Source organism: Tauraco erythrolophus, chromosome 19 (genome assembly GCF_009769465.1).
Source record: "Tauraco erythrolophus isolate bTauEry1 chromosome 19, bTauEry1.pri, whole genome shotgun sequence".
Taxonomy (NCBI): domain Eukaryota; kingdom Metazoa; phylum Chordata; class Aves; order Musophagiformes; family Musophagidae; genus Tauraco; species Tauraco erythrolophus.
In genome coordinates, this window is record NC_141483.1 from 6,566,196 (window position 1) to 6,592,091 (window position 25,896).

At 44.3% G+C, this 25,896-nt stretch overlaps 1 protein-coding gene across 1 annotated transcript in view; it reads right to left on the reverse strand.

The window, feature by feature from the left end:
- The window catches only part of HIC2 (HIC ZBTB transcriptional repressor 2), a 75,131-nt gene extending 49,703 nt beyond the window's left edge, over positions 1-25,428 (reverse strand). The window contains 1 exon segment of the mRNA XM_086623381.1: positions 25,392-25,428. The gene's annotated coding sequence lies outside the window, so the exon portion shown is untranslated.
- Positions 25,429-25,896: the final 468 nt, after the last annotated feature.

A 25,896-nucleotide genomic window follows, 5' to 3' on the forward strand; every position in this document is an offset into this window, starting at 1 on the left:
CATCTTTAAAAACAAGCAAGTAAGACAGCTCTGCTTTGAGACAGCAGCAGTGCAGGTTATACACCTACATAGATACTATCAGGGGAATTTACACTAGGAAAGTTCCATCTCCCCAAAAAGCCTCTGTTCTGTGCAGATCAAAAGTACTGTCCATTTAAAATAAAGGGATGCAGCTATCTAAATTGCAAGGTGAACACATGAAATTTCATTAAGAGGACTTGTTGAAATTATTCTGTCTAATTGATTGAAGACTGTCAGCAGGAGCTATTTGGATTCCTAGAATTGGAGAATCAACCATAATTCCAAGATACCTGATCCTTTTCTAGTAGGTTGTCTAAACCTGCTCACGCAGCTTTGTTAATACTTGAATTCTCAGTTCACATACACACATGCATGCCAAGAGCAAATATCCAGAAACTCACTAGGGATGGCCCAAAGCTGACATGCCAAGATCCTGGACAGCCTGAAAATTACAAACAAGTGGCTTTTCTCTGACAGCAGGTTCCATTTATTTCCTCCCACTTGCTCTTTCCCCATCTCCTTCCTACACCCCTGAGTCAACCTTCACCAGGCGAGTTTCAGTTAAGCATGTGCTTCGCCAGAGGTGTTTTTAAATTATGTTTTTAAAGTTTATTTATAGTACACACGCACAGTGCATGATGCTTTCAGGGCTTCTGAAGACTTCAGCATGTCAAGCATGACTATGCCAGGTGGAAGGAACACAAATTCATCAACTGACCCATAGAAAACCACCTCCCTTGTGTCTATCTGCCTGTGTACTCCAACTCAAAGCTGGAGTGAAAGAAAATAATTTTTGCTCTGGTGTCTCCTACCCATTATTCATAACATCCACAATCAATGTACTGGAAATCCCAACTCAAAAATTTTAGAGGAAGCCAACTGATTCCCCCCAGCTGATTTTTTTGGCAAAAACAGCAGCCCATGAGACAATGCAATGATTCTATGAACAATTTCCCATTAGGGCAAGAGTCGGAAAACAGTCCAATAAACAGAACTGGGTGAAACTTGCAGTCAGAGTTCACATAGTCCAGCACTCCTTGCATCTGGCAAGCAGCAAGTTTCATTAAGCCGTGTTTGTCCTAAATGGTTGTATTTGACCCATGTGACCAGTTTCTCCTTTCATAAGAAAAGAGTAGCATGACCACAAGATCATTTCCAAGTAAAAAAGCACCTATTTCCAGGAGCAAATCTGAGCTCAGGTTCTGACCCAAAAAGATAGTGTGCTAATGGTTTGGCTTTCCTAAAACCCAAACTCCCAAAGTGTTGCATTTTTCTAAATGCAACACAAGTCGGGTTTTACTGCACACACCTTTGCTATTGTAGATTTTGCGTCCTGCTCTGTATCTGGCCTGGGCAGTGAACATCCACTGGACAGGCCTTTCAAATCGAAGGGTATGTTCATGGCTGGTTTTAGGATAAGCTTAACTTTCCCTGTCCTCAAATGATGCAAGTTGCTGCAGTATCATTTCTTCAGCTGCACAGCAAATAAAAACAGAGCAACTTACTCAGAGTAATGGCTCAGAAACCTCAATATTAGGAGGTGTCACAGAGGCGTTCTGAGAGGAGGAGAAAAGGATGTGGTAGACAATTTGCTAATAACCAGAAACTCTCTCTCTGTAAAAGCTAGCAGCATGCCAGAATGCCTCAGGACAGGGCTGAGTCCATTGCTCTTTCCACAAGAGCAGCTTTCTCTAAATAAAGAGGTCTTTACACGCAGGACTTGGGAAACTTAATTCAGATTAACTAAACTTGTGAATTTAAAGTGAATTAGCTAAACCACATTATATCTCTGTACAGACACACTCATTCAGTATTAAAAGGAACTTTAATTTGGTTTCTCTCATTTTACTGAATTAAGAGCATTTTAATTCTAAGAATGCCCATGCAGGATTAGTGGGTTGAACGAAGGATGAAGTTACATGCTATGCTGGAGTCGAATGTGGCATAGGAAGTCTCCCCACTGCTATGCCAGAGAACATTCATTTCCCCCCACTTAAAAATAAGCCAACTAAAATTATAAATTCAATTTTTCTAATTATCCACGCCTACAAATCTCAAACTACATTTAAAAAAATCCTACCTCTGGCTCTGCGTTTGCCTTTTGTTTCAATCCACCAGGCCAAATGTGTTAAGTGGGAATATCACAAGGAAAAAGGACATTGATATAATAAAAATGGGAAAAGACCACAGCACATAAGAAACATTCATATACAGAAAAGACAGACAACAGATCCCAGTCATACCTGTGCAATGGTCTGCTTATGGACCTGGATCTAGATTTCCATGAGCTACTAATCTGATCACCTAACAGAGAGGATAGTTCTCAAGTTTTAGAAGTGAGATTGTTGTGCTGTTCGTAAGCAACTGAGTATGCTTCCAGCTCACCTAAGCAGAACAGATCTGTTACAGCTTCAAGGGCCATACAACACCATGACTCAGCTAGCTGCACAGACACATTTTTTGATCAAAAGGGCTCAGCAAAAATCAGTTCACAGTGGAGAAATGGCAAGTAATGGTAAATTTCTAGCTGCCATTTAAGAAAAGAGACTTAACCTCTCCACTTCAGTTTACCTAGGATTGCTGGGAGAGCTTGCTGCAAATCAGAACCATAGATTGTAGAAGTCCAGCTAGCACAAGGGAGACTGACCAACTGCTTGAAGTGAGAGCGGTCTGGTAACTGCGGTTACTAAATAGGCTGATCCCAAAAGATCTTCCCCCACAGAATACGTGCTGCTTTCCATGCCACTCCTTTCTGAGTAGAAGAAGAAGGAAAAAAAGGATAAAGAAAGAAATAGGCTGATCCCAAAAGATATTCCCCCACAGAATATGTGCTGCTTTCCATGCCACCCCTTTTTGAGTAGAAGAAGAAGGAAAAAACAGGATAAAGAATTTTTATTATAGATAAGTAAACAACACTCTGGCCTCCACAAGAAGGAAAAGCAACTTCTCAAGCAAGTCAAGATTGTTAACAGGAGACAGATGAAAGCACTGCCTCAGAATGCAAGGGAATTCCAGGCTGGCTGGTTGGGAAAGAATTAGCAATACATAATTTAAAAAGCACTCTCCCCTTCCTTGTCCCCGAGGTGAACACAGGTCCTGCATATTATTGACTTCTACATCAGCACCAGAGAATGAAGCTATCACTTGAGGTCTTTCTCATTTCTAGTCAGGCCTCTCTCCCTCTTGCTTTCAGTTGCTGGAGGCTATTTCACACCAGTTACCAGCAATGTTCCTATGTGGCAGGACACACTGTTCATATGTAGAGCTTGTGATGAAAGATTTAGCCACTGGAGAACACCAGAAGGGAGGGAAATAGATAGTAGTTCTTATCTTGACTCGCAACAGAGGTTCGGTGGTCCTTTCCTGGTAGCCTTGATTGAGCACCAATGGAGCCAACCCTCCTGCTCTTGTGTTTAAGCGAGAGGAGTAGGGAAGAGCTCAGATCACAGTTTACTGAACAGAGTAAATCCTGTCATTTGTCAATATGCCTGGAGCGCAGTATCTCAGGATTCTCTCCAGGAAGAGCTACTGAAAGACTAGGAAAATCTAGCATATTCAGCAGGTCTAACACACAGGGAAGACATGACACAGAGCATGAAGCCGTCTACAGCACCGAAAGACTTTGGAACAGATAGAGGTAGAAGGGACTGAGAGCAGAGGACAGAGGTATATAAAATGGAACACTACAGAAGAAGCACACAGGCAAACACAGTTTATGCCATTAGCACAAGAGACAGGGTCTGCTGACAACAGGCAATCGAGAAAGCCAGCAGACAATCAAAACTAGCAAACAAAATGAACAGAAGATGTGGATGACAGCTGCCCAGAGCGACCACTGCTCTACAAGCAACAGTATCAGTGACACGCTATGGAGCAGTATCACACCTTGCTCTCCCTGTCCCTCCAAAAGTTCCAGACTGGAGACCACTCAAACACAGCGCGCAGTGATGCAGCTGACCTGTGGAGTTCCTTGGTCCCAATTGAAGAGGCAGGGAGTCAGCAAGAATGGCTTAAGTGCAAGTATGTTGTATATGATAGAGAATACCCAGCTATATGGAACGCTCATGGAAAGGCCAGAAACTCTCTCGCCTTAGGGCATAAGCCAACCACTAACTTCCTCTATGGGCAAGTTATTCCATAGTTTGCTTTAGGAGTTCTTGTACCTCTTGCCTCAAGCATCTGGTGTTTGCCTGTTTTGGAGAAAGGATGCCAGACTAGACAGACAGATCATGGCTTCTTTCTGGTATGGCAATTACTGCATTCCACCCTGGAAGGGGGAGAACACACTGGGGAAAGAGAGGAATGTTAGATGGCAAGTTCCAATAACACACAGCTCCATTAAATAGCCTTCTCTCTCCATCTGGCCCTGCAGAGTCATGCCAGCAGCACACCAGGAGCACACAGCAGCACAACTTGGCCCTTTGCATTCTCAGAGTCCTGTGTTCCACTGCAGAATTTGAGAACAAAGCTGAGCAGGACTCGGCTCTCATCCTAGAAGTCCTCAGACATGCAAGAAGCAGGATGTTCCCATGCAAGTAAATGTGTTATAAAACCAGGGGACAGAGCAAAATCGTGGTTTGCCGCCCAAGGTAATACAAAATGCAATATTAAAAAACCCCACAGATCTCACTAGACACAATGGTCCCTCAGCATCAGGCTAAACCACAGTCCTATAGGATCTGTGTCTTGAGAACTAACAAAAAGCAACACGCATCAAAATTTACCTACAAAACCAATTCCCTGCAACCTTTGAGTAAGTAAACCCACTTCCAGCAGAATAGTAAATACCTGTATCAGCCTATAAACTAGGGGGTTGGGATAGCGTTTATACTTGAAACAGGATTTGGCAAGGCCTCTTTCTTCCTCCTCTGGAGCCAGAAGGCTCCCAAGCTCCCCAAGACAACTGTAATCTGGGGAAACTTAGATCTACCTTTCTACCTAAAAATTCTTCTCTCTGTTGACTTTGGCTCTGTGCCAGTTTAGCCTTCAATTCCAGGTCTCCCAATCTGTGTGTCAGCAGAAATTACTGGTAGATATCTGTCCAGATTAGCTGCCCAGACACTTATCTCACTTGTGACCTGCTTCATGGATACCTTTCTTGAAAGCAGCTGCTGCTGCTGCTGCATTTATCCACTGGAGCCCTCATTTCCTTACTGCCCATTTGCTGCAGAGGAGGCAGAGCCACACACACAAGACACAACTGACAGGGAAGACCTTGCCACACCAAACAATAAAAGCCAGGAAATTCAAAGTCTACACCTACCTAGTGAATTTGTGCTGGTTTTTAAAAGCAGAAGAAGAATGTGGATAAGCAAACACAGATACAATTGAATGACTTATCTAAGTTTAGACAAGCGGTATCTAAATAATGCTATTTTAACTTATTACTGTAACAAATACAAGAATTGATTTAATAACATAATGTTCATTTTGGACAGTAGAGGTCTGCATCAATGGACCAAGACGCTAATTATCGTATCAAATCAGTGTATAATAATAGAACTTCTCCATGCATTGATGGAACCAGGCTTAGCTCTGCATCAGAAAATAATCCCTGAAAGACTGAGAATGAGATAGCATTTAGAAGGAACTCCTTATGATTGGGTGCATAGTTGTTATTTTCTTTCCTTTTCAAAATATTACTAACAGTAACTACTAGTAATTACTACTAGTACTAGTATTACTAATACTACCATTATGTTTCGGGTATCGCACAACAAGAAATTTCCTCTGATAATCTTTTATTGCTTGTTATTTAACCTCCCTCTGTCTTTCTGAGAGGTAGTCAATATAATTCTCCAAAAGACTTAAGTAAAAGGGAAAGAACTACTGGTGCGTATGCAGATCCATTCATTGTAAGCCTACAGTGTAAGCTTTTTCCATCAAGGTACAAGCAAAATGACTCGCTGACATTAACTGGCAAGTACTTTGCATTCATATGATATCTTTCATCTACAGACTTCAAAGCATCTGACAGGAGGCAGGCAGGCATTGTTTCTCCATCCATCCAAGGAAGAAGCTGAAGCACGAAGTGGCAAGTCTCTCAGAGAAGGTAAAACCATTAGCAGAAATATAAATGAACTGATTCCCAGTCCTTAAAAATGAACGACTTTGCTCCTTTGCAAATTACACGTGCACCAGAGTGCAGAACCACACCCACACTCCTCTGAGAATTGCTATGGATTCTTTAAGAATTTAAATTTCATTCATGAGAAACTAAACAAACACAGAACACAAAAATACTCTTCAACACACAGGGAAATGATGGGGATCTGAAACCAGCCCAAATCTTAAGTTCTGTAGTGCTCCAACGAGGAGTGCTCCTTCAGTGAACCTGCAGAAGCACAGGTCTTCATTCATGAGGACAGGAAGGGAAATTCTGCTACATAATCTAGCAAGTGTTTAAATAAACCTGTTCAGATGAAGATCTCTCCTCTCCAGAGAAAAACTAGGGCTGTAAGAAAGGTTATGGAAATAATTTTTAAAATGCCATCTTAAAGAGAGTAAGCCTGGTTTCAGCTCTTCACCTTATTCTTGTAACTGAATAAATGCTGACTGCCTAGTGCACTCAAATGGTCAGCAGAAACTCCTTTTAAACATAAATAGGGAAAAAAATCCCTGCAGTGCTGTTTTAAAAGAAGTGTATGGATTCCTCTAAGTTTGGAAACAACAAACAAAAAATGCTGCTGAGGCAATCTCTGGACCAGGCAGTCTTTTAGCATTGGTCAAAGAGACTGCAATAGAAATATTTAAAAATGCACTCTCTAGTTATGAGATCTCTCATGGCCTGTGGAGGCAAATAATATTAGAGGCTACTAAATCCTAAAGTTTATTTTTCTTAAAGTTTTCACTTCAAATAAAGCTTTGTTTTAAAATGTATGGGGCCAACTGTTAGAGCATTGAGGTCCTGGTTATTAGCCAGCTAGAGCCCATGAATTATGTTTAGTGAGAAGTTTATTGGCTCAGTAAACACCATTCCAGTTCCCCTCACCCCTGAACTGTGGAAGCCAAACCAAGAGATATTCAATGCCATATTACTTCTAGCACCAGAGCAACCATTATCTGATTACAGGCATTTTATTTTTTGTAAGGAATTTGCTATTGCATCATTTAATACATGGAAGTCTGTAAATTTACTGAGGCAACACGCAAAGAGTAAGTAGCTGTTTGGTCCTGTTTACCATCTTCTGGAGCAGGAATATTTCTTTCCACCTCTTCTGAGTCCAAGCACTACGGAAACGCAATCCCTCGAACTCTTAGTAAGGCAGGAGTCTGGCAAGGAATTTAAAACACTAGCAAGATTAGAATGGGCAACCACAGGATCTTTCTGATAAAACCATCCAACAGAGGCAGGGCAGAGTACAGGGCAGTAAGAAGTTGCATTTGTTTCCTCTTACTGCCGCTTTGTCTCAAGGAGACTCATAAACACAGGGTCCATTCTGCGTTCTGAGAGTAGGTGGCCAGAGGTCAGACTTGGTCTGGTTGGACTTAGATGTTGCTCTTTTTAAATTACATAGTCAAGAACAACTTACACCATTAAGACTGAATGGTAGAGTGGTTACAGCTCAGACACAGTCCCCATAAGATGCACATGTATGCCCAAAAGCCTTACACCCATTTGTGCACAGCACCAGGAACCCAGAGACCAAAACAGAAGGTGGGCACCTCCAGAACTAGCAAGACTGATGAGTAGCTGTGCAAATCCAGAAGCAACTTCTACTTGTGTGGCTGGCTTTGTCCTGGGCACAAAACTGTTTTATCTGGTTACCTTTCACTGCCATGAGCTAAAGCCTGACATACAGAGAGTAAGCAGTGATCAGTCAGTGTGCAGTAACTTGTTTGTGTGCTTGTTGTTCCAGTTCTCTGGAATAGCTACAATACACCAGAACACTGTACAGAGACCGTGTCAGTCCTCGAGGCAAGGAAAGTTAATTTAGTTGGCAGAGTAAGGATGCAAAAAAGAGTGCTATAATAACAGTAGTCTGTTTGGTAGCAAAGTAAACTGCAACTGAAGGAATTTAGGTTCTCCTCCTAGCTCTCTCCATCTGTCACACCACCTTGGCTGAATGATGCATCTCTTCGTGTCTCTGCTTCCTTTCTCACCTTTGGCCTATACTGTCCATTTAGACTGTGACATTCTTCAGCGAAGAGATTGTGCCCGTAGAGCACCCAGTGACAGCCTTAGGGCTCTGCAGCCAAACAATGCTTTTATATAAAGACTTTGCTATAGACCGATTTACATAACACCAACTATGAAATCTCATGTTCTTGTGTAAATGCTTTTCCTGGCGTCCTGAGAATCATGATGCCAGAATCTGTCCATATGACACGGAAGACCTTGGCAGTACAGGTCCTTAATGCCCAACCAATCTCACAAGGACATGCCAAGGCCGTATCATCACACCCATAACAAAGCACCTCTAGGGAGCAGGCACAGTTAAAATCTTTCCACCCCAGCAGTGGTGAAAGACAAGATACCCTTCTCTTTAAACTTAACCCTCTCCCTTCCAAAGAATGCCTGGAATTTCTACTATTTCCCAGCAGAGACTGGAAGGCAAAGACTTGGCATGGGGCAAGACAGATAAGAGCAGTTGCCTTCTCTAGGTTTTGTTAACTCTGCATAATTGCTTAGGGCATGTGATGGTTAGAGAGAGACACACACACATCTGTCAGAGACAGACTACAAATCACCAGTATAATTCCAAGCAAACAAAATCTAGTTTACAATGTGGCTGTGGTATATAAAACACCTCTGTAAAACTACAGTATAATTCAGCTGCTGCAGGTTTAATTTACAAAGTAATGATATAGTTTTCCCTCTCAAAGACTGTCATTTAGGATCACTAAGAGGCTGAATAAAGTCTTGCTGTCTTCTGGGACACATGGTGAAGGCTGATTGTTGTTGAAAGTCTCTCTAAGCATGCCACATTTAAATGCCATGTTTTGCAAAAGCGCCTATATTGTCTTGCATGTGAATTCAAGTTCCTTTACCAGTCTAAAATCTGGGTCAGAGCAATTTGCTTACATTTGGAGTCCTTTTCCAAAATTAATGGTGTATGGGATTTAGAGTTGTAGATATAAGACAACTGGATAAACTGCTATTATCTGCTCTGCATCATGCACGTACCATCTACAGTTTTCCTGCTAAGCTTTGTTCACATGTACAACCCACTTCTTCAGCAGCTGCACATTCAGCACACTAACGATATTATTCTTGGCCATCCTGTTAAACTCACAATATAAGTTAAATGCACAGTAGGGGGCCCTGCTGGATTCTCAACAGCTTTTAGATGGCTACATATTATAGCTGACCAAGGGTGGAAGTTTTGATAAGCAGTCATGAAGTTGAGAGCTTTTCTATTCAAATAGGATGTTGACTAGTGCTGACTCTATCTCTGTCACTTCTCTGGTGATAACTAGATTACCCAAATGTACTACGCTTAGGGCTACATCAGACCACCACTTGGAAGCTCCAGTTAGTACTACATACAGCTGCCAAATTGCTTAGCTAAATTTCACACAGGGATCTCACAGAACAACGTGTTTGTTTCACGTTGCCGTTCAAGGAGGTACTTTTGCATTGCTTTTGCATAGCACCTCTCCTATGAAGACAGGCTGAGAGAGTTGGGGCTGTTCAGCCTGGAGAAGAGAAGGCGCCGGGGTGATCTTATAGCAGCCTTCCAGTACCTGAAGGGGGCCTACCTGAAGAAAGCTGGAGAAGGACTTTTTACAAGGGTATATAGTGATAAGACAAGGGGGCAATGGCTTTAAACTGAAAGAGGGGAGATTTAGATTAGATCTAAGGAAGAAATTTTTTACATTGAGGATAGTGAGGCACTGGAACAGGTTGCCCAGAGGAGTTGTGGATGCCCCATCCCTGGAAGTGTTCAAGGCCAGGTTGGATGAGGCTTTGAGCAACCTGATCTAGTGGAAGGTGTCCGTGCCCATGGCAGGGAGGTTGGAACTAGATGATCTTTGAGGTCCCTTCCAACCCAAACCATTCTACGATTCTATGATTCTAATACCTTGTATGACTCGGGTGCTGGCTATTTCTGAGAGTCTTTATTTCATTATATCCTGACAGGCAATTGTTAGCTGGGTCCTAAGCCCTCAGCACACATGTTTAAGTCTCTCCGATCTGGAAATTGGGGTGGCATAATATCTGCTCAGGAGACCCACTCAGAGCTAGGATCCTACCCAAATTTATTATGGTGCTCCTTCAAAGAAGACAGACAGAAAGAAAGCAGAAAATAAATATGCCCAAAACCACAACACTAATTTGCAAGTTAAACTTACTGACAGAACTGACCTGCAAAACACAAAACAAAAGCAGAGAATTATGATATTCACAGTTTCTCATAGTATTCTTCCAGGTATGAAATATCATATTTTCTTAATGCAAGCCATTTTGGAGTGACAATCAATGAAAGACACTACGTACAATGAAAATACTTGCTTTAGGATAAAAATGTGTTTCCTACCTACGGGCTTGTAAAGGAAAACTCGGCAGAGTCTTACACATCTTGCAGGTAAATTCTGAATTTTCATCCCCTTGTTCATGAGCCAGGCAGAATAAAAATATCCACCTACACTAAACCAAAGGGAGCCACTCGTAACCCAGACACAACCACAACAGACATTCTCGACAGTCCTTGGCTTAATAGAACACTGCTTTGTGGTTATACCCACCACTAGGATTTCATCTTGCAAGTTCTAGCACGTTTAATTTATTTCAGGTCATACATCAAATAGAATATTAAAATTTAAGATAGCATTTGAGATTGAAACTTTCTTTTGCAGCATGAGTAGAAAGAACACAGTTGGGGCTGCGGGTGCATGAGCATATTAATACATAAACACAAACTTGTAGCCATCACTCAAGAAAAACAATTGGTCTTTAAGAGGGGGAAAAAGTTGTAAAAAGAATCAATTCCATTAAATAGGTCTATAAATCAATTCCTCCAAAAATCAATGGGAAACTACATCCACAAGGTGCCAAGTAACTCCCACACATCAGGTGCAACTGTCCATGACAGTGGCCACGCAGCAGCTCTGCCTGCCAGGGTTTCTGACAGCCAAGGGCTGGAGCAAGAACCCCTGCATTGCCCACGGTGCCCTCCAGCTCCATCCTGCAGCGCTTTCTGCCCAGCTCCCTCAGGGCGACCTGCATGCTGAGGCCTCCGGGGAAAGCAAGAGCATCACTCACTTCCAAGGCTTGCATATCTGTGTGATGGAGCCAAAAACAGGAGCAGACTCATGCTGCTCCTCACACAGGCCATGCAGACCCTTCCCTCCATACAGAGGTGGGCACTCCCTCTTAAAAGACAGCAGGAGAAAACTCATGTTACTTGTTAGAGCCAGGCATCCCACATACCCACGTCTGAAATGAGACATGACTTCACGATTTTCCAGCAGGCTTTGTGCCACATCAAGTGTCCTTCCCCTCCCAAAGGGTAGCTCACTTATGCAGAGATGCAGGGAAGGTGGTAGAGGAACATTCGGGATGCAGGGCCCAACAGCCACCACCATGCAGTAAGTCACATACTGGTTAAACAAATTACTTGTTTAAGCACAAGTTCTTGAGTTCCACATTGTGTCAGTCTTAACTGTTCAATGACTCCCCAATGACTGTGCCAGGCCACTGTCCTCTCACTTTCAAAGTGCTGCTCAGTTGCATTCTCATGTTTATAGGCTGTGGATGCCCCTTCAATGACTGGGGAAACCCTTGGGGCTTTCATTCTGTGCTGGCAGTTCTCAGATGACTTTAGAAACAAAACCCCTGGGGCTTTTCTTCTGTGTGGCAGAGAAGAGAGGGCACAGAAGATTCTGGCTTTGTTAAAACCTGCAGAAAAATTCATGTCCTATGTCTTCCCCTTCATGTGTTCCACGTGTGCTGTCATGTCTCTGGGCCTATTATAGACACACACTATTTAAGAAATTCAGCCGTAGCATTTTTGCAACGGAAAAACTTGATGAGTTGGCCGCTACCATTCAGCACTAAGTACCAAAACCCATTTTTTCCTGTTGTAACTGAATGCCAAGTGTAACTGAGTTCAGTTATTCCATACAGGAACACTCACGTCTGGTATTATTCACATATATTTAAATTAGAGAAAGAGTGCATGTGTGTGTGTGTATAATATATAATGATTGATTTAGACTGTCCACGGCAGGGAATGAGACTATCTACTGCTTCTCTCCAAGGCTCTGTGACCCAGCTGCAGGAGGGATCTGATGTGCAAACTGCATCTTAGCTGTTGGGCCTGATCTTAGCAATGAGCACCCTCAACCTACCGATTTCAATAGGATTTGATAGCATTTGATATCAAACCTTCCATCAGTCACAAGTTTCCCCTAAACATAAGGGCATGCAGTTCTGGAAAGCAAGACTTTGACATAGGCTGGAGGTTTGAGGTCAAGAACAAGTAGGAATTGTAAAACCAGAGCCTTCAATCTAACCACTGGTATCTAGTAACACAAAGCAGCAACACAGTCAAGTTTGCCTCTTTTGGAATATTCCTTAGAACTTTATCATATGACTTTTCTGCTCCAGAAGAATTAATCGAACATTAAAAAGTATACTAAGGGAAGCAGAAGGACATCATCAGTAGAACAGTCAGAAGATTTTCCTGCAAGTCAGAGTAGATGTTCCTCATTTTCCCTGTCTCTAAAAGCATCTGCAATGATACTTTCTTATTTACTGGGATATCAGTTTCATACAAGTCAGGAAAAAAGAGATTTGTGCCAAGTAGCCTTCAAGTATTATAACAGGAAGGATGTTTGCAAAGAATTTGGAAACACAGATCTTATTTTGAAAAGAGTCTTCATGCACAAACAGATGCTACACCAACACTTGCATGGATGTGACCCTAGACTATGTGGTGACTCTCTGAAGTTCTGGAGTAGCTTACAGTGAAGTAATTACTGGTACATTTATGAAGGACAGCCCAAAATACAGTGCAAAGTTTATGTGGAAAGAGACACAGAAAACATAGGAATAGGCACAGCCCAGAGAATGAAGAGATTACAGTGATACTGCAAATATGCAGAAATGGTTGGAAAAAGCAAGTGTGTGCACAACTGAGGATTCTGGAGGAAGCAAAGAATCCACCAGGTTAGGCAATCAAAGCATAAATCAAAATAAGCAGATATCATAGACTAAGAGTTGAAGCCAGCACAGAGATCTGAGTTATCAACTTGTGTTTAAAGGCTCTGATGGTTAAAATCATACATCAAATTGCATAATAGACAAATGAGATGAACTGAAAGATTAGTCTATGAAAATAGACTCGGAGAGAGGATTGTACAGATTTTTTTTTCTAAATCCTGCTCCTAAACTCCTCTATACTCAAGGAAAAAAAATCTCAAATCCCATTTCCTGCCACTATCGGGCTAAAAAGTTAACACCATATTTCATAGCAGTTAACATGAAACAGGATTACTGTGCTGACTTGTTCTTAAAGAGCAAATACATTCTGAAAACTAGATTGGGAAGGAGGTAGATTTCTTTCTGCCAAATCCTCTGACGAGCAGGAGGGAGAAAACATAATTTTCTCTAAGACTTCTGGGGTTGAACAGAATTTAAAAGTTTGTTGCCCTCAGTAGAATTGATGTAGTCTTCCAGTCAGACTTTTTTTGTTCAATCATTCACTGTAGAGACTGACTTCATATGAATAATCATGCTTTTCTCTCCTACTCAGATGAAGTGTCTACACTCTTTTCAATGAAAGCAAAAGAAATGCTTTGTTTATCCCTTAAACATTAAGTTCTTAAAATAATCCAGAAAGGTCTTATGAAGAAGATCCAACACCCATCAGAAGCAATAATTTTTTAATGCCAGTCAACAAACTGCCTCCTAAGAAAAAGAAAGAATCAAACCCCTATCCAAGCAGACATCCCGGACGGAGCCTTCTCTGACACGGCAGTACCGCAGTCTATCTGGGACTTGACTTCTCCACAGAGAGCACCTAGGCAGTCAGCATGTGACACACATCCAGCGAGACTCGTAATGTCTTGCCTGTTTTTTTCTCTTGAGCCTCTGAACTGTAACCTCAAAGCAAATGAATCTGAGAAGAAAATACATTAATCAGGCATTCACTTAGCCAGGCTCAGGATTTTTAAACCAGGGATCTGAATCAGCTCTATCACCTCCCACTTCTTTCCTGATACAATTAGTCAGCATCTGCCCTGGCAGCCAACCCGCTGCCTCTCCGAGGGGGGGACAAGCAGCTGCAACTCTCTTGCCCGCTGCCTAGTTCCTAACAGGCTGCAGAAAAGTGGAGAATAGCTTACTGAACTCCGCCTGGCAAAAGTTAGCATCCCTTTCCTACGCTCAGGGGAACGAGAGGAGATGAGAACAGCTACCACTTACAGCCTCTTTGATTCCCTGCTCCAGCCCAAGTGCAGGTTCAGACGTGTTCCTGCCACACCTCTCCCCACCTTGGGCCAAGGCCATGCCAGCTCTGCACACCTGTTGGAGGCTTCCCCACATTTTAAGGGAATCCCCAGAAGGGGATTTGCAGGTGCTCTGCTTCCTTCAAAGAGTTCAGGCAACAAATCAGCCTGGGAAATTGGACCCATAGTATTCGATGTGGCCCTCTGACCTTTTCTGAAATGTTCTCGGCCCACCAGGCTGGCAGGACTGAACTTTACAGCTAAGCGTTTTGAAAGAAGCATGTGCTTTTAAAATCCAGTTGAATTTTTGCTAGGGAAACTTTGCAAAGGCATCACTAGTGTATCCACAGGAGTTTTGCAATTCTAGGTTACAGGTGATTACAGCAAATAAACAGGCATGCAAGTCAGGGTCGGAAGCGGGCTCTTACTTAAAGCCCACCTCACCAGGCACCTGAAAAATAAATAAAACCCTCAAGCAGTTCTGTTTTACCCAACAGCTATAAGGCTCCAGCCCCACTCCTCAGGCTGGATTGTGCAAGCTCTTACTCCAGCAGTCACACTGAGTTCAAGCAAAGTGCCTGAGTAAGCATTTGCAGAATCTTACCCCCCCCAGTCAGTTATCTATACTGCACCTATTTGTGCCTTGCATTGCAAGCTCTTTAGCCAGGGACATGGTATGGAAGTATACTGTCAGCTGCAATATACTTTATCTCCATTTATGGCATTAAATCTAATTTTTGGTGCCAAGTGCAGCATTACCCTTAAAATGACATCTATTAGAGACAGTTTCCCCTAAAGACTGTGATCTGACCAACAACCAGTTTGCACTGTTCATTTTTTTTATTTTATTGCAAAACCACCATGTTCATACTACCTCTCCGCTTCTTTAATTTCAAGCGTTTTGTTAAAAAATAGTAAGACAGAGACTGAATTATGGAAATTCCACACCCTGGCAATAGACTGTCTTCACTCGAGATGAAATCTCTTCCCTGAAGATTTAAAAAACTGGGAACCGAAAACAAAATTAAAGCAGCAAACTTGACTGATTAGTCTCCAGTAAGGTGTAAGTTTAGCAGAGGCAGAATTGGTTTCCTCGTGCCAGTGCAAGCATTCCTGATGGGCACGCAGCCCCTTCCCCCCTCCCAAGGCACAGAAGGAGGGAGGGGTGGGACAGCAGCATGGCACAGTGTGGAGCAGTTCTTATGGAAAAAAAATCTGCAAGTTCCCCTGAAACGCTGCGTCCTGCATGCCACAAAGGACAGCTGCTACCTTCTCACTTACAAAAACGTGACCCCAGCCAGTCAATCCACAGAGCTAACGCTGTCAGATACCCTCCTGCTCACCACTTCTGATGGTCAAAGCCATTGTAATGAAGCAGCTTCCCCTCCGCTTCAAAAGGGGATGTACTTTGCTTTTGCTCTAAGAAGGTTTAGTAGGAGTTCTTTGGGTTTGGTTGATTTTTTTTTCTTTTTGGTGGGGGTACAACCCAAGCTGTTTTAGACAAACACAGAAGTAGCATGGGTCCACGTGTAACCACAGAGGAAGCAAGCACAAATAGGCAAATATTCTGAATAATGGCAGAGTGGATGCACACGGAAACTTCCTTGGACTCACCTGGACTCCTTTCCCCCTTTCTTGTCCAACCAGTTCCATAGATGGGGAACATCCCAAGCCTCTGGCATATGGTATTAGATGCTCTGGTTATTAGGTAGAAAATTACTGATAAGTCGTTTGAAACAGTACAGCCGGCGTCATGTAGCCCAGGTCCCATGTCATATGAACCTCTCAAAATTTGGAAGAGAGAGGGAGATTTTGTTTATTTATTACAAGTGAAAGAGAGAACCTGAGGTGATTAATCAGTCATTTGCGTCTACTGGGAGTGGAAGCTGGTTTGTCTGGCTATGGCCATGGCTTCTATTCTGTTGGGGAAGAACCCTTGTGCAGCTTTCAGGAAGTCATACAAACATCTCAAAAAAGGCTATATGAAGATGCCAGAAACACAGCTGTAAGTCACAGATTACTAATTATGAAAGCATTTTGAGGTCCTTCAGTGGAAAGGATCTCTTTGCTGGATAAGCAAATACTTTCATTCCATACTCCAATGATCACTGTTCCATCAGGACCCTTGAAATACATTTTCCTTCCATGACTGTCCTCTGTTGTTAGTTACACCTCCATGCAGCTTTTAAATAACAGATGAATTCCAGTACTACAGCACTATCAAATGTACTAGTTTTCTCTGCATTTCGTTCCACTTACAAGACACTGAATTATTAGTACAGCATTCAGCTTGAAATCCTCTTGCACCATTAACAGGGGGAAATATTAGACAATAGCAGATACTACTGTTACTTACTGTTTATTAAATGGAATTTCAGCTCATCTTCAAAATATCATGCCCTTACACAGGTAGAGAGAGAGGTACAGACATTAAACGATTTTTCCAGAATCAAAGAATCAAAAAACAAATTAGTGGCAAACAAAATTCTCACACTCAACTCTTCATTTTAACCACCAAAATAGAGATTGTCAGAATGAAGATAATGGCTTACAGTTGTCCTCTCTCTGCACTCCAGCCACTTTTTCCCTCACTCAGGAGCTAAGGAATATCACTACGGCAATTAAACCCATCACTTACAAGTAGCCACCAGAAACTGGGAGACCCAGCACAACTGGGATAAGCCAGCTGACTTCAACTACTAAAAAGAGGTCCACACTTGGGGAAATACTCAAGACATTCCTTCTCCAGAGGCATCACCCATAATAACAGGCCAACAGTCTCAAACACCTCTGCATCTTGGATGGATATGCAGAACCGCATACATTAAACTGCTTTTCTTGGAGTTCGCTTAAGAATGCTGCCAGCTTGTAAACAGCAGAGTCAGTTTTGCTGCCAACACAATTTTTACCTAGAGCAAAAGGAAGTGCTTTTCCAAGATTTCCAAGACTGTTGCATCACACAGTACACTGGCGCTGCACCATGCAACCCAGGGAGGAAAGGCATGCAAGCTGCTGCTCTGCGCATCCTGAAAGGATTATTTAGAGGCATTTATTTACTCCCAGGAAGAGACTGGCAGTGTGAAACAGACCCTCAAAAAAACCCCAGTGTTCACTGCAGGGGAATATAGTGTCGTTAATATTTTCAACGCTGTAACAAAAAGTGAATAATTTTTATAGCTGGCATGTTTCAATTTTCATTACAATTTTGAAAGCTTTGTTTGATAAAGTACAGTGGAGACTAAGAAATGTAGCATTTCTGAAGGACTGGAGAGCAATCTTCTCCATTCTTCCTCTCCTGCCATGGGTTTTGCATAATACTATAGCGTTAGTCCTTTGGCAACTTCACCATTTTTGAAGCTTTCTTAGAATTATGTGTATGATGACAGCATTTACAGGCCCTTGCTAAGGTCAGGGTCCCATTGTGCAAACATTTAAATATGATGAGCATTTATAAGATAAATATACAAGACAAACCAAGGACATTGTATTCTTTATACTTTAAAGATGAAGAAAACTTAAGTTGCTTAACTTCCTTCATGACCATAGCATGGAAAACTTAAATCAGTGATAGAAACTGAACACAGTGTTCCCTAGGTCACAAGCTCACCCAGAAAAATTAAATGCGTGCATACATTCAACCACTGCACCAATTCGTAACTTTAAGTACTCATAAACAAGTTTTCTGGGTAAAACTTTTTGAGTTGTAAGTTTCGTTAATTTTAAAACACACTCAGCCAAACATCAGTCTGCTGACATCTGAAGAATTACAAGACAACTCTCACTGTCATGCCAAAATTCCTTTTATTGAGTATTTCAATGCTACAGTTCTGGCTATGTACAGTTCATAGATGTGTAAGCACATTTATTTTTTTTAGTGGATTCCCTGCCATCTGCAACTTTGGTAGATACTCTTCCTGCCTGGAAGGACATCCACATTTCTCTTTGAAGACTAGGCATAATCATGTCACTAATATCACATTATCAAACAGCATTTGAATGGCCTAGAAAATGAACAAAGAATCTTTTTCAAGGACTTGAGAAGTTTGATGCAAGAAGCTCCTCATGAGGACCATTCTGAATACTTTATAAGGGTAAACAGAAACTAGGAATAACAAAGCACCTCACCCTTCCAGGGGTAGGGGAAACAACATTAAATAAAACCAGCACAACTTCAAGTCTCGCTATACACTGGCATAATTTCAAACCTTCTTTTAAATAGGTTTTGTTTTAAAAAAAAGTCTATCTTCAATTCTATGTGTTTGCTAGTGAAGTTTCGAGGAAAGTCAATCCCTAAACAGACAAAGCCACTACTTTGTTGTTTCATCCAATGCTGGGCAGTTAACTAACTTTTCTCATCAGGAGCCTTTTGTAAAGGGACAGAGAGGATGGGTTGTTTCAGTTTTAGTCCAATAACCGGTTCTTTTGGACTGGAGAAAGCAATTAAGATCTGGAGAGAGGCAGAAGGGCAGGAAAGCTTCCCTCCAAATTAACACTAAGTGTTAGAGACTAATATCCACTAGTTCTAAACTCATAAAAGAGCAGCATAACTAGAAAATAATCAATTCCTTTTTGCTCAAAGAACATTTCCTTTGCTTTACATTTAAAATGGAGCTGAGTAAGAATCACAGAATAAGTCACACAGGAAGGAACCTCAGGAGGTCATCAGAAAGCATTTTGGTAAGAAAATACTTTCCATATATTTTTAATTAACACTTAACAAAATACTAAAGTTTAGCATTTCATTGAATTTAGTCCTGTATAAGAAGTTGCTTGATACATTTCTCAGAAACAGTAACACAGTAAATTAATTTTGTCTCTGATTTGTGTGTTAAATCATAGATTGAATATGTTAAACCCTGTCCCCCTGCTTAACAGAAAATAATACCAAATTTACTTTAAAGGTATTTTTAGTTGCACATCAACATGTTTTAATAGGTACAAACCAGTGAGATCCAGTCTTTCTGCTGGAGAGTAACTACCACATAGACAAACAAGCAAGCTTTAAAATAAGGTTTCTTGTCAGCTGATTTAAATTCTTAGTTCAAATTGGCCATGCAAATTCATAGATTCATAGATTTCTAGGTTGGAAAAGACCTTAGAGATCATCGAGTAAATTACTCTGTTCTGTTCTTTATCGGACAAGAGAAAAGATTTCCAAACTGTCAAACTGGTGGCATCTCAACAACAGATGGAAATGCAGTAAGCGGAGTCCTACACGGCAGTGTCTTTATGTGACTCCTGGAAAACTGATTCCACACACTGAATGGTTCTTTATACATCGGGAAATGAGCACACATTTAGGGAAAGGAATCTCCTGTACACCTCTGTCATCTTAAACCAGTGCAGGAATGAATGGGACTAACCCAGCATGAAGAGCAGAGTGAGGTTTTTTACCATAGGAGGCCTCTTCCCCTGTCAGTCAGTCGTGTGTATCTTTCAAAACTCATGGCAAAAGACTGAAGACAATTTTATCTTGCGTAGTGTTTGCTTCAGTGGAGGGAGGGAGCGGATAGGGCAAACTGATACATTATGGAAAGCTGCCCGCTCTTCCTTCGCCCACGGGACTGCGGGACAGCGAACGCCTCAGGCCAGCACACTGACATGAAACGCTTTCTACCTCCCATCCAGACCCTGGGCAAGGACAACATTGGCTAGTTCTTCCATCCAGTATCTAAAGCTGGAAGAACAAGAGGGAGTTGTTCCTAGTTCCTGCATAGATCTCAGAACATTTAGCAACAGAAGCAAGAAGTTCGCCCTGTTTCCAGGGCCGTCTTTGTTGGGAGAGCAGCCCCTGATGACAGTTTTGAGCGCGAAACTGACTCCCTGCACTTCTCTCAACTCTTCTTGTTGCCAGCTGAAGACCAGGACCCTTCCTCTCCCAGCTGAGCTGTCAGTGCATGTGTCTTCTGACACTTTCTGCAGGAAAGCGCAGCAGTTTGTCTTTTCTACGTCAGCAGGAGAGGCAGAGCTGAGGAAGTTTCCCACAATAGGTCCATTTCCGAGTGCCTGCTTGAGGTTTTCAGTTTAAAAGGTCACTCTTTAGCCCCTTCAGTGCAGTGTGCACATCAGAAAATGTGATATAGTACATATGTAATCCTGGATAAACTAGATTCCCCACCCCTTTCCATTAAGTAAAATCAGTAACGAGAATCCCTGTTTAGGATTTGTGATTACAAGGATCACCCTCCGCCCTGCCCTGGTCAAACAATACGGGCTCTAGGAAAGCAGGAGAGCCGTCATTTCAATAATGCAAAACCCTGTTGCTTCCACTCCAGAACAGCTGACTTGAAGTGCATGCTAGGCTGTGCTTATTAACAAAACGAGAAATCTGATATATAGAAAGAAAACACTATGTGAGGATTAATCCGGGATTGCAGTTTGTGGCCAGCACTGGGCCGTCTTCCAAACACAGATGAAAAAGAACAAAATTTCTCCCACCTGTCACTTACAGCAGGTACAGCTATTGCAGTGTTGTAGTCTCCTCACAGCTATTGTAACAATCCCTTTTATATCAGCTTAAAATTCAGGATTGACCTCACTGCTTCATTTCTTCCTTGTTTTGCGGGAGCCAGCACTAGAGGGTGAATTTTCTTTCCAGGAATTACAAACAAGAAGTGCAAGTAACTTACAAGTTTGGACAGCTAGCCTGTAGTACGCGTACACTTCAAGGAAAGAAACCCAGCTTAAAATTGGCATCTGTTGGAACCTGGAGATGCTAACTGAACAAGAAAATACACTCTCAGGAACACTATCTTTTCCATTGTTTTTGCTGCTTTTGAGAGGACTAAGCACACCATCACAGCTGATTAAAAAAAATAAATGCTTTGCCAATAAGCTACAGCACAGCAGCCTCAACTCTATTGCAATGCATTGTCCTTGCTCCTGATACTACAGCAAGATAAAAACCAATTTAAGCAGCCCTAGTGGCTTGCTCACTGGTGTTCAATCCACACCAAACCAAAGCAGAAGTCACCTTTATTTTTTAAAACATACTCTCCTGCTTATGGTTGGGTCGACACTCTGTTGTTGCAATCCCACAGCTGAGCCCTGTTAATTTTTCTCCAAGCCCAGCAGGGTAGGCATGTCTGCTGATGCTGAAATGGTCTCACTTCCCATTGAGCTTCGCCTGTCACAATACAGCCAAGATAATGGCTATGTCACAAATGTGATTCTGCTTTTTCCCACTCCAAAACCACATTTGGTGCTGCACTGAAATGCCGCTTTGTGGCAACGTTCTCCCTGGATATTGTCAGAAACTGCAGTTTTGTTCGTATGCTTTATCAGACAGATTTAGTTAGGGGATGAGAAACTTGGTTTTCTGTAGAGAAAACATGACAACCTCGTCATACCTTCTGCCTATCGAGCTACGATCTGTTCACCAGACTGGATGAGAGGGTTAAATGCTGCAGTCAGCACAAACAGGAGTTCTGATATGAAGGCAAACCCACCTCAGCTTTCAAACATTATCCTATTTCCCTACCGCTATCATCAAAGAAGGCAGCAGGAGCTCAAAGAATAGCCACACACTATTTTCTATACAAGGTCAAAGGAATGCACAACATGCAGGTTAAGTTTGACAGTTCTTAATTACTATGGGCTGTAAAGATGCTAGAAAATGAGAACTCTCATTTCCAAGAGCTGCTGTTCGCAACTTCAAATTTCATGCTGTGACCACCAATTTTGGGCTGCGGTGGCTGTTTTACGCAGTTTCAGTCCATTACACAGCCAAACTGATTAGCATTAGGCTGTGTTCTAGTTGTTTTAAACGACTAATCAAAATAAATGGAACATGTACCCTCCTGGAATAAGGCCTCTCACCTTCCCTTTCTCTCCTCCTCTCTCCCCCCACCCCTTGTCACACATTGGCTTCTGCCAAACAATTCAGCACTGACACTACAGCGTATCACGTGACACCAAGTGCTTCAAGCATCTTGCGATACTTATTACTATCTACACATCCATAAGTCATTCCGCCGAGCAACGTATGTGAATACTAACATGAGCTATTTCTTTATGCATTAAAGATTTAGGGCTCTCCCAGACCCTTGGAAGAAGCTTTTCCCCCAAACACTGAAAAATCATCCCTTTTATGTACATGCATCTCGTCTGCATTTCACGTAGATTAGGAAGCAGGACATAAGACAAACCTGCTGTATCCTTGGATTCTCCCATTCCTCCTGCTTACAGCCCTGTGGCCACGCAAGTCTGCCACGATAAAGCAATGGATTTTAGACGCAAAAGAACAAGGCACTTCTGCAGGGTCTCCTTACCCGTGATAGAATGGAAAGTAACAAATGTAAGAGGTTGCTTATTCTTAATGCTGATCTCCTCCAGAGCTAAAATGATATGTCAGTAGCAGGTGGCAAGTTTGAAGACCCCCCTCCCCTCCTTTTTTTTTTTTTTTTAATAAATATAACAAAGGGCACACAGATTTGACCTAATGGGTCAACCATCAAAAGTTAAACTGATTTAAATAATTAGACCTAGAATGTCAGGCACCACTGCAAATAATTGCTCCTAATGCTTTTAGGATTAGATTGCTAATGAAAAGGCGCAAAAAGGAGGCCACTTGCAGTTGTGGAAATAAGTCAATTTTCTTTCCATATGTCATTTTCTCCATGTAGATTTGCTGTGAAATCCTAAGGAGTCATTTACAGCTTTCTCTCCAGAGCCACTGTTGTATATACAATAGTTCCGAGTCATAAAAAAGAGTAATAAGTCATCTTGAAATACTAGTTGTTTATACACTGTATTTATCAAGCACAGCAAACATCTGCTCATAGTTCTGACATTTTCCAATGAAAGTGACTATTGCATATTGTTTTCCCCTTTAATTTGTGGAAAAACATGGGAGCCATTCAAATATAAACAGCATTCCGCAACAAATTTAAACCAGTTTTGGTCAAAGGACAGTTCATTAGCAGAATGAAATTTTGATGCTCTTCTTAACTGGTTTCTGGCTGCTCTCTCAGATTTATCCGAACAGCTAAGTAACATCCAGAGTGATTTCGGTAACCGTCTGCTAAAACACTTGGTTTCATATATAATTCATTAATTTGATGTAAAGGTATACGCCCGCCCCACTCGCAGATACTGAACGCGAAGTTACCCGCCTCTCGAAGCGCCGAGGCAGCCCGAGTTTTCAAAGGCTGCGGATTTCGCAGCAGAAAGTTTCGAGTCACCAAATCCCCGTGTGCAAATACCAAGCGGCCGGGAGCAGCGCCCGGGCGGCGGCGGGGCCGGGCGCGGTGTCCAGCGGCCGCCGAGCGCCCCGGGAGGAGTGCGGCTGGCGGCCGCGATAACGGGGAGCGCGGGGGGCGCGCCGAGAGCCGCCCGCTCGCCGCGGTGCCCACTTCCACCTGGGCCCAGTCCAAGCAGAAGTCAATAATTGACTTCTCCCGCCGGCTCTCTCCCCATACAAAAAGGGCCGGGAGCAGGCAGGGCGCAGGCAGGGCGCTGCGGGCACGGCGGCCGCCCTGCGCGCCCGCGGGGCTCTCCGGGCCGCGCACCGCGCGGGGGGCGCGCACCCAGCCTCCCCCCGCTCCCCCCACCGGCTTTGCTTTGCTTTTAAATGCAGCCAGATAAACAAAAAAGCCCGGCTCCCCCCCGCCGCCGAGCTGGCACCGGCACCGGCGCGCCTGGGGATGTGGAGCCTGGCCCGGCTCCGCGGCGCTGCGCGCCGCCGTTCACCCGGGACCGGGCAGCCGCGGGCAGCGGGCAGCCCTCCCGGCTCCCTGAATTACCGAGCTACGCGCCTCGGCAGCAATATCGCCAGCCTGGACGCACAGTTTCTTTTTTTTTTTTTTTTTTTTAAACTGGGTGGACAGCTCTGCGCCTGGCTGGCGGGGCCGGGGAAGCGCGCATTTCCTCCGGGGGCACAAAGCCGGGCGGGCACGGTCCTGCGGGCCCCCGGCCGCGGGAGGGTGCGCGATCCTGCGCTCCGTCCATTGCATCCGAGACGGTGCCGTAACAAAAGCCAGAGACCCGCAGCGACGGGCAGAGCGAGCGGAGCCGGCGGGTCCTTCCCTCCGCGATCCCGAACGGCCGAGGGGGGTGGCGGGGAAGGGGGGAGCCAGGGCAAAAGTTCACCGCGGTCCTGGTAGGGCAGGGGGTGCCCGGTGGGGCAGAGGCCGGCGCTGGGGTTGGGGGATGCCGGCCTGGCTCGTCGCCTTGCAGCCCCGCGGATGGACTGCGGGAGGGAAGGAGGCGATGCGAGTCCCGAGAGCCCCTTCCCTGCCCTCTCCTCCACAATGCGGCCGGATCCCCAGCACAAACACGCCCCCCTGGCACCCCGAGGCTCCGCTCCCTCCTTTCGGGGGGCGAAAAAAAAAAAAAAAAAAAGAAAAAATACGGCTCACTTGCAAGAGGCGAGTGGGGATGGGGAGAAGGCTCCTGCTCCGGGGCTGCGTGCCCGCGCCGCCGGTCACCCCCACGCCGGCCGGCCCCGGCGGGCAGCAGCTGCGGCCCCCCGCCCCGATCCCACCGCCGCCGGGGAAGGGGCAGCGCACACCCGTGCGCGCACACACACAAATGGCACGGGAGGAGGGGGAAAGTTTCCAGCCGCTTCAACCAAATAGCCAACATTTGCAACCCCCAGACAGGCACGGTAGCGAATGCAACGTCCCTACACCCCGGACCCGAAGGCAATGGGGCAGCGCGCCGGGCGAGCGAGGGGAGGGGGCCCGGGGCACGGAGAGAGCGGGCAAGAGGGAAAAGGAAAACGATCTGTATTTTTTTCAATGGAACTACCGCTGGTGCCGGGCACGGCTGCTGCAGGGCAGGGAACAAGGAGACACCCCCGCCACCCCGGCGTCTCTCCCCAGTGGACCCGTGCAGATGGGCAAATAACCGGGGTTGCAAATAAAGAGCGGGGGAGCGGGGCTGGGCTGCACCGCGGAGCCCGGCAGCGCCCGGCCGCCCGAGCGGGACGCGCGGCCCCGCGCCCCCGCCCGCGCCCGCGCCCCGCTCCGCGTTACCTTCTTATTGCATCTGGAGCAGCAGCTTTTCTTCCCCTTCCCCTCTCCTCCTCCTCCTCCTCCTCTCCCTCTCCTGTCCTCTCGGTTTATACCAGCCTGTTCCTCATCTCACAGCCTTCCTCCCAGCGCCATCTTGCAAGCTTGTGACGTTGGGAGCCGCTCACCCCTGACCCACATTTGAATAGAAGCCAAAATGAAAAAAAGAAGAGGAGAGAGAGAGGGAGAGAGGAGAGAAAGAGGGGGGAGAAGAAGAAGAAAGAGCGGAACAAGGAGAGGCAGGGAAAGCAGCAGCTAAGCAAGTGCTGTGCCAGTGTGGAACAGCATCGGCTCCCGCTCCCTTGCCAGCTAGTTTAGTAATAAGCAATTTCCTGCTTTTGCAATAAATGTTGCCGCGGCGGGGCTGGGAGAGGGATGGGGAGCTGGGTAATTCCCACCGAGGGACCAGGGCTTCCCCCACCCCGAGCCGCCCCCCCTTCCCTGCCACCCACACCCCGAAACCCAGCCC